This window comes from Schistocerca cancellata, chromosome 7 (genome assembly GCF_023864275.1).
Source record: "Schistocerca cancellata isolate TAMUIC-IGC-003103 chromosome 7, iqSchCanc2.1, whole genome shotgun sequence".
In the NCBI taxonomy this organism is placed as follows: domain Eukaryota; kingdom Metazoa; phylum Arthropoda; class Insecta; order Orthoptera; family Acrididae; genus Schistocerca; species Schistocerca cancellata.
The window spans coordinates 431,579,439-431,588,095 of NC_064632.1; the positions used below are offsets into that span (position 1 = coordinate 431,579,439).

General features: G+C 40.5%; 1 pseudogene; it reads left to right on the forward strand.

Moving 5' to 3' along the window:
- The first annotated feature begins 8,312 nt into the window (after positions 1-8,312).
- LOC126093016 (5S ribosomal RNA) lies at positions 8,313-8,430 on the forward strand (annotated as a pseudogene).
- The last annotated feature ends 227 nt before the right edge of the window (positions 8,431-8,657 follow it).

Here is an 8,657-nt window from a genome sequence, read left to right on the forward strand (position 1 = left end):
CATTTCCGCGCATTCTATTCACGTAAGGACGATTTTTACAAGTTACATTTATTTACCTTGGCTGTAAATCTTCGTCTCTCGACAGCGAGCAAGGTTTACGTTTACTCCGTAAAAAAAATCAGTTTATCCATTTATCTGCTTTAGTGCATAGTCTGAACCGATTCGTACAAGTTTAACGTACAACAGTGGTGCGCTAAACCTTTGTACGTAATATCTGAACGGTGCACACACAAACATTGCCTTTAGCTGACCATTAAATTCAGCCAAGTTAATATCCTTTGCAAAAGTAACTAATCGATTCGCATAATCTGCATGGGCGCCACCTCCGGTCCGCCGTTCCAACTTTGCTTAATATACTGTAATATAACTACAGTAAGATAGATGTTCGAATGGTTGAACAAACAGCTGCTAGTCCAGGCTAAACGATAAACTTTTTAGCCCATGTTCCTAGCTCGAATAGGAACCAAACACCAAGACACATCCTGCCCTCCCCCCCCCCCCCCTGCATCCGCCCACACCAAATCGAGATTCTGCGCACAGCCTTGTCCTCGCTTATCTCACTCGAAAAGCATATTTTGAATACCATGCTACTAGGCTATTCAGTACGTCAATTACTCACTTCTGGCTGATTTTAAAGGATTTATGGTAACGTAAAGTGTTTTATCTGACAAACTTTTTCAACAGTAGCTACAGTTCTATAGTAATAAAAGTTACTTATTCCACTTACATTCATTCTACGAGATCTTTTGTTTCGGATGAGCATTCGTACAACAGAATACTCATTTTCCGCTTTTTAACTACGATGCTTTTTGCTTAATTGTGGATACTCTGCTTCGAACAAAGAGGTTTTCTGATGGGTACGAAAACAGAACTGAATTGGAAAGCGAAAAGAAACACTCTAACAAATTACACAGACTATTTACTGTGTCTAAACGGTATAACGTGGTGCCAACATGAAAGCGATGTAAAATGCGGCACATTATGACTGTAGAGCAACCGTCTTTTCTCAATGTACTACGTCACCAAATTAAATGTTGCTGATTATATATCATTCAACAAAGTACTTAGTATTTCGCTGTCTTTTCAATGTGTAGGAAGAAGGTGTACTAGTTCTGTTCATATTTAAGGTAATTGAGCATATTCTTTGACTGAAAAAAGATCATTTATCCATAACAGAGGATTATCAGTAATTCCTTATTGTGAATCAAACAGTCCCCCACCCAATGGTCATGGCTGTCGCTGGGGTAGCTTGCGTGACTCGGCGATAGAAACAGCCCTAGTATAAGTACAACCGCAATGGAGGGGTATCTGTTGAGAAGCCAGACAAACGTGTTGTTGCAAATGGGGACAGAAGCCTTTTCAGTAGTTGCCGGGACGACAGTCTGGATGATAGACTGATCTGGCGTTTGAACATAAACTAAAACGGCCTTGTTGGGTTGGTACTGCAAGGCTGGAATCAAGGGGAAACTACAGCCGTAATTTTTCCCCAGGGCTTGAATTTCTACTGTACGGACAAATGATGATGCAGTCCTCTTGGGTAAAATATTCCGGACGTAAAATAGCACCCCAGTTGGATCTCCGGGATGGGATTATTGAGGAGTACGTCATCGTCAGGAGACAGAAAACTTGCGTTCTGCGGATCGGAGCGTTGAATGTTAGAGCCCTTAATGAGGTAGGTAGGCTAGAAAATTTAAAAACGGAAATGAATAGGCTGAAGTCAAATACAGTGGGAATTAGTGACGTTCGGTAGCAGCAGGAACAGGACTTCTGGTCAGGTGAATGAGGGTTATAAATACATATAAAGTCATATAGTTGCGATGCAGGTTTGCGTTCAATAATGAATAAGGAAATGAGAATGCCGGTAAGATGCTTGTCGTAGCCCAGATAGACGCCCGCATCTCGTGGTCGTGCGGTAGCGTTCTCGCTTCCCACGCACGGGTTCCCGGGTTCGATTCCCGGCGGGGTCAGGGATTTTCTCTGTCTCGTGATGGCTGGGTGTTGTGTGCTGTCCTTAGGTTAGTTAGGTTTAAGTAGTTCTGAGTTCTAGGGGACTGATGACCATAGATGTTAAGTCCCAGAGTGCTCAGAGCCATTTTGAACCCAGATAGACACAGAGCCCACGCCGACCACAGTAGTACAAGCTTATATGCCAAGTAGCTCCGCAGATGATGAAGAGTTTGAAAAAACGTATGATGAGAATAGAAATTATTCATATAGTTGAAGGAGACGAAAATGTAAATGTGATGGGGGTCTGGAATTCGATAGCAGAAAAATGAACCTAGGTAAGATAGGTAAAGACTCAGAGAAAGCTTTGGACAATATTGACTCGAGTAATCTCTTTGTAATCCTGAAAGTAGCGCTACTAAAGATACGGAGGCAATATACAACTTGTACAGGAACCAGACGGCAGACATAAAAATTGAGGGGCCTGAAAGGGAAGGAGTAATTGAGAAGGGAGTAAGACATAGTTGTAAGGTATCCTCGACGTTATCCAATCTGAACAAGCAGTAAAGGAAAACAAAAACAAAAAAATAGAGTAGGAATTAAAGCACAGGGAGAAGAAATAAAACTTTGGGGTTTGCCGATCACAATGCAATTCTCGCAGAGATAGTAAACCACGTGGAAGAGCATTGAACGAAATGGACAGTGTCGTGAAAGGAGGATATAAGATGAACAAAATCAAAACAAGGCTAGTGGAGTGCAGTCGAATTAAATCAGGTGATGCCGAGGGAATTAGATTAGGAAATGAGACAAAATAGTATCATTTGAGCAGCAAAATAACTGACGATGGTCGAGGCAGAGAGGATATAAAATGTAAACTGGCAATGGCAAAAAAGTGGTTCTGAAGAAGAGAAATTAACCAACATCGAACATAGATTTAAGTGTAGAGAAGTCTCTTCTGAAAGTATTGAAAGTATTTGTTTGGAATGCAGCCACGCACGCAGTGAAAAATGGACGATAAACAATATGGGCAAAAAGAGAACAGAAGCTTTTGAAATGTGGTGCTACAGAAGAATGCTGAAGATTACATGGTTAAATCGCGTAACTAATGAGCAGGTATGGACTAGAACTGGGGAGAGAAGAAATTTGTCACATCCTGACTAAAAGAAGGGATTAGCTGATGCGACACATTCTGAAACATCAAGGGATTACCAATTTAATATTGGAGAGAAGTATGGATCGGTAAAAATCGTAGAGGGAGACGAAGAAATGAATGCAGTAAGCAGGATGTAGATTGCAGTAGTTACTCGAAGAGTAGCGTGGAAAACTGCGTAAACCAGTACTCGGACTCAAGGCCACAACACCACTGTGATTGGATAATACAATGTAACGCAAAACCATTTGAAAAAAATACAGAAACGTATCACACGTATGGCATAATTGAATTTTACTTCGAAAACATACACTCACAAGTAGTTGAGTGCGGGACATTTGCCTAAATACTGAATGGAACGCATGTTGTGACGACAAATCATAGCACGCATTATGAGTGACCACCATCCATATATCTATTAAAGGTCGCTAACACCCGCCTATGAGGTCATGATCGACTCACGTTTAGCCAGCTGGAAGATTAGTCATGGAACGAATTTTCAAAGGTCAAGATGTTGTGGTGCAGCAGACACTGCCTCAGTGAACTGGATTAAATTCCAAGTATTTCTCATATTTCACTGAGTGAGAGCATACGACGCTTCTAATAGAGATCCGCCCATCGGTTATAGATACTAACCCCAATGGCCGCCTTTCTGCTCTTCGAGAGGAGTGTGTACTATGTGCCAGTACCAAGTTCCATTCTCTGCCTTCTTTCATCATCAGCACTGTGGTATCATGTATCGATACCGTCCTACTGGCCTGTCTACACTACCAATGGAATTTCAAGTTTCTTTCAGATGCTGGTAGTGTTTGTGTGGGCTCTGGCAGACCCAATGGTGCACACCCGCTGAGCCATGCCTCGAACAGCTCTGGACTCTGAGCGCCCTATGCTGTCGCGATGTAGGACGGTCAGAGCCACCCACTCGGCTGACTCGTATTGGGAGCTTCTTCACTACAACACCATCTTTACGCTTAGTTAAGTACCTCATACTTGGTGACGTTGCGATAGCCGAACTTTATTTCTTGCTGCATTATTTGTAATGAGTCGTACACAACAAACACAAACACGAACCACACTGTACACAACCCATTACGTTCACCTGGGCTCAACGGATACATAGTTTTACGTAACATGTTTTGGAGGTGACAGTGCGAAGGCTGCATATAATTAAGGTACAAGATGTAAGGGTAAAAAGAGGAATATACTGTGGCTCCGATTATTTCAATGTTATTTCAAAAGCTGCTTTTTCTATTACGACCAAGCTAAAAAAGGAGTAGAAATAGAAGGATGCTGGAAGTAGAACTATAGAGGATCCAAAATATAGGCTACATTAGTTACGAGAAGAAAGTGTGAAAAAGTTTGTATCAGCAGAGATTAAATCTAAGATTGGATACGTTGGAGGAGGACTGAAATGCTAATTATCTATACAGTTTCCTGAAACAGTCCGTTAAAGAAGCAGCATAGGACGCTTTAGGAAGGGAAAAGTGACAGAAGAGGAAGAACTGAATGGATGACCACGGAGTTATTGGAGGTGCATGTTAGTTCCCAGTTGTTCGGGTGATACTTAAGTATGGACTAATTAATGGAATAATAAAATCATTAAAAAAAGTTGGTAAAGAAACTTCAGTGAAATATTATAGAACAATGTGAGTTTCTAGTTTGATACATGGTAGCGAAGCATGGGTAATGGGAAAAAAAGAACAACAACAAATACAAGTAGAGGAATACGATTTTTAGGATCAAAAAGGGATGTTCAAGACAGGACAGAATAAGGAATGAATATTTTCGTCAGACCTTTCATTGTCCTAAATACTAAGGTAACTACTACAGGAAAATTGGGAAAATCATATGGATAGGATGGATGAAAGTCGACTACTTAGGCTGGCAAGGTCCTATATACCAAAGGGTGTAACATACATTAACCGACCGAGGAAAAGATGATAGGGGGCTGGAATGGGTCAAAGACCCAATTCTTGAAATAACAGAGAACGAGTCCTACGTCTTCTGCATAACATAATGCATGTCTTTTTTTCTATTTAATCTAACGCTTCTGTGATATGGTACATGATAGCCTAGATATTTAAAATGAATTTTTTCCTCTATTATTTTTCCATCAACGACAGTTTTAATTTTTATAGGGTATTTTACTCTTACTTACTTTGGTTTTCCTTGTGTAGATCTTCAAATTGTGGTGTCACCGTCAGACACCACACTTGCTAGGTGGTAGCCTTTAAATCGGCCGCGGTCCGTTAGTATACGTCGGACCCGCGTGTCGCCACTGTCAGTGATTGCAGACCGAGCGCCGCCACACGGTAGACGTCCTAGCACTCGCCCCAGTTGTACAGCCGACTTTGCTAGCGAAGCTACACTGACAAATACGCTCTCATTTGCCGAGACGATAGTTAGCATAGCCTTCAGCTACGTCATTTGCTACGACCTAGCAAGGCGCCATTACCAGTGTATATTGAGATTGCACTTATGTATCATCAAGAGCGATGTACACCAATTATGGATTAAAGTTAAGTATTCCAGCAACTACGTTCTTTTCTTACTAGACTCAACTACTTTAACTGTTCCAGACCTCACGCCAGTCTGCGTGAGCTTAACGCGTGCCTTTCGGCATCCTCGCATAGTGACTTGGTTGTCTTGCCAAGTCAGAACACAAATTATCTTTATTGTGAATTTGGGCTAGTCTGCATACAACGATATGCATTTCATCTTTCCTTTTCCCAAATATTACTTGGTAGTCCGCAGGTTACAGAGTACTTAGACTTTTCTCACGTTCAGTTCTGAAATCATAGTTCTCATCCATCCAGTCTCGTAGGATGTTGGCAATATAAACATTAAACAGCAAAAGTGACAGATTGCAGCCCTGACGTTGGTCCTTGTTGACATTTATTGGCTTCTAAGACCACCTTTGTACGATTATACAGACATCTAAGAACATTGATTGCCTGGGATAGCCCCTCTTATCCAGAATCTCCCACAAATTCCTCCTTCTCACATTGCTGAATGTCGTTCCGTGTTCAACAAACGCTAGATGCGTTTCTGTTTTGAATTCTCTAGGTTTATCATTAAACTGTTTCACAGTGAATACATTATCAGTACATGAACGGCCTGGCCTAAAGCTAAATTTTTTCTCAAGCAGTAAGGGAATCTTCATTGCTATCGCTCTTCAATTTATTAATTTTGCATAGATTTTGTAATCAGCTGTCATAATACTGATTCCACTGCAATTACTACAAACTGTTCTGTCCTCCTTCTTAAAAGATGAAATCACTTTCATTCATGTCCAGTCTTGTGATATTTATTGTTGTATGCAACACAAATTGTCCAAATGAAGGAGCCTTAATTCAGAACTTCTACGTTAATCTTAAATATTCTTGTAGCTTCCTATTTTTGCTTGTTTTCAGAGCTTCTTTTCATTCTACCCTTGCTATTAAGTCAACACTTAAATTTTCGTGTACAAAGTCTGTTCTGTTTCATAATACCATAACTCGTTATAGCACTTCATCCATTTTTCTTCTTTTATCTTCTTCTTCTTCTTCCGTGCAGCCGCAACTGGTCCTTCCATCGTTTTGAAGTTCTTCCAATGCATCTTTTACCTTGCGGAGTATATCGCTCAAAATGGAGTGTTATTCTTGATTTGTCCATTCGTAATAGATGGGATAATCATTTTTGTCGATATTCGTCACCTTACTGTTTATATCGAAATATTTAATTCCTTCCTGATATCTGTATTTCTTCTGTAGTCTAGCTTGGTAGATATTGCTGTGTATCTTTTATGAGCTATAATTTTGCAGCATCGCTTTCCGTTTTTTTTTTTTTTTGTTTTTTTTTTTTTTTTAGATATTTAATCATCTTAAATGCAAATGGCTAATGTCTATGTAAATCATTTTCAGTATTGTTGACAAACTCATCCCACGTATTTCTATGCGTTTCTCTAGTCATTTTCTTTATCATTCTTTTTTTTTGTCTACAGAGATTTGTAAGAGCACCACTGCAATTTTCTAGACTGTTATGATAAGCTTGGTTCTTTTCTTTTGCTGTTTCTTTCAAAAAAGTATCCTGACACAGTCGTTCTGCAATAAATAGGTTTTGTTTCATCACGCTTATATTCTGCTGACTTTCTCCATTTTGTTCACACAATAATTCTTGAAACAAAAATGAAATGGTCCGAGGAGATATCAGACCCACGGTATAGACATGTGTCGGTAATGAGAGGTAACATTTTCTGTTTTATGTTGACATAGTGTATTAACGATGTCAATTCTCTTGCACTCCGTATGCACTTATTGCTGTCTTCTTTCTTTTAAAAGGTGTCCGTTATTTTCAGCTCATTGAGATTTGCTAAATATCTTATCTCTTTTCCGTTGACGTTCTCATAACGTATTGGTAAATTATCAACTCTAGCGTTTAAACCGGCGCTTACAACAGGGTAGTCATTCAGTTGTTCCAGCGGTTTCTGAAGAATAGAACGTTTGTATTTGCTGCTTCTTTCCTTTCTTCGCTCCTTCCGTACTGCAAAGATTGTCAAATGCCTTCTGTCCAATTTAAAGCTTGCTTCTCTGAGCAGTGCCACAATTGCCTGTGTCCCAGTCTTCATATCCACTCCGCTGTACATCACTAGATAGTTTCCTATTCCTATAGTACCTTTAAGCTTCTTTTTAGTTTCTGGCGTGGCAGCGATATTTATTCTCTTTTGTCTTAGTATTTGTATTAATTCAGTCTCTTATGGATTGACACCATGCATGTTCTATGTACACATATTCAATTTGTGTGCTATGCCTAACCGATTTTCCTAATACGTAATCCAGTTGTCATTAGAAGATCCGTCCGAGGTTTTTGTTCCGGGGCTATTCCATTGAGGCTTATGATTACTCGCCACTTTCCTCTAGAGGAGCGTACTGACCTCGCTTGCTAAAATAGTACGGTTGTTACGGAACAGTTTTTTCAAAACTCCTCTGTTACCCAATTAATAACCCACTATTCAAATTGGACTATCTCATTAATTCAATTTACAATTGAAATTCTAAATTATGAAAGTAACTGAAATAAACATCAATGACTGGTAAATACAATTACTACTTCCACATATCATTTTTTATATGGTGGTGAAAGGTATGTGTAATTTTTCTGTGCCTTGAGTGCACTGGCTTACTTAGGGGAATACAAGATCTACAGATGTAGAATTGCAAAAACTGTACTTTCCTTAAGTGCCAACAGCCTTGCCGCAGTGGTAACACCGGTTCCCGTCAGTTCACCGAAATTAAGCGCTGTCGGGTTGGGCTAGCACTAGGATGGGTGACCATCCGGAGCGCCGAGCGCTGTTGGCAAGCGGGGTGCACTCAGCCAGGAAACTGAGGAGCTACTTGACTGAGGAGTAGTGGCTCTCGGAAACTGACATACGGCCGGGAGAGCGGTGTGCTGACCACAGGGCCCTCCATATCCGCATCCAGTGACGCCTGTGGGCTGAGGATGACACGGCGGCCGGTCGGAACCTTTGGGCCTTCATGGCCAGTTCGGGAAGAGTTTAGTTTAGTTTTAGTACTTTCTTTAAAAG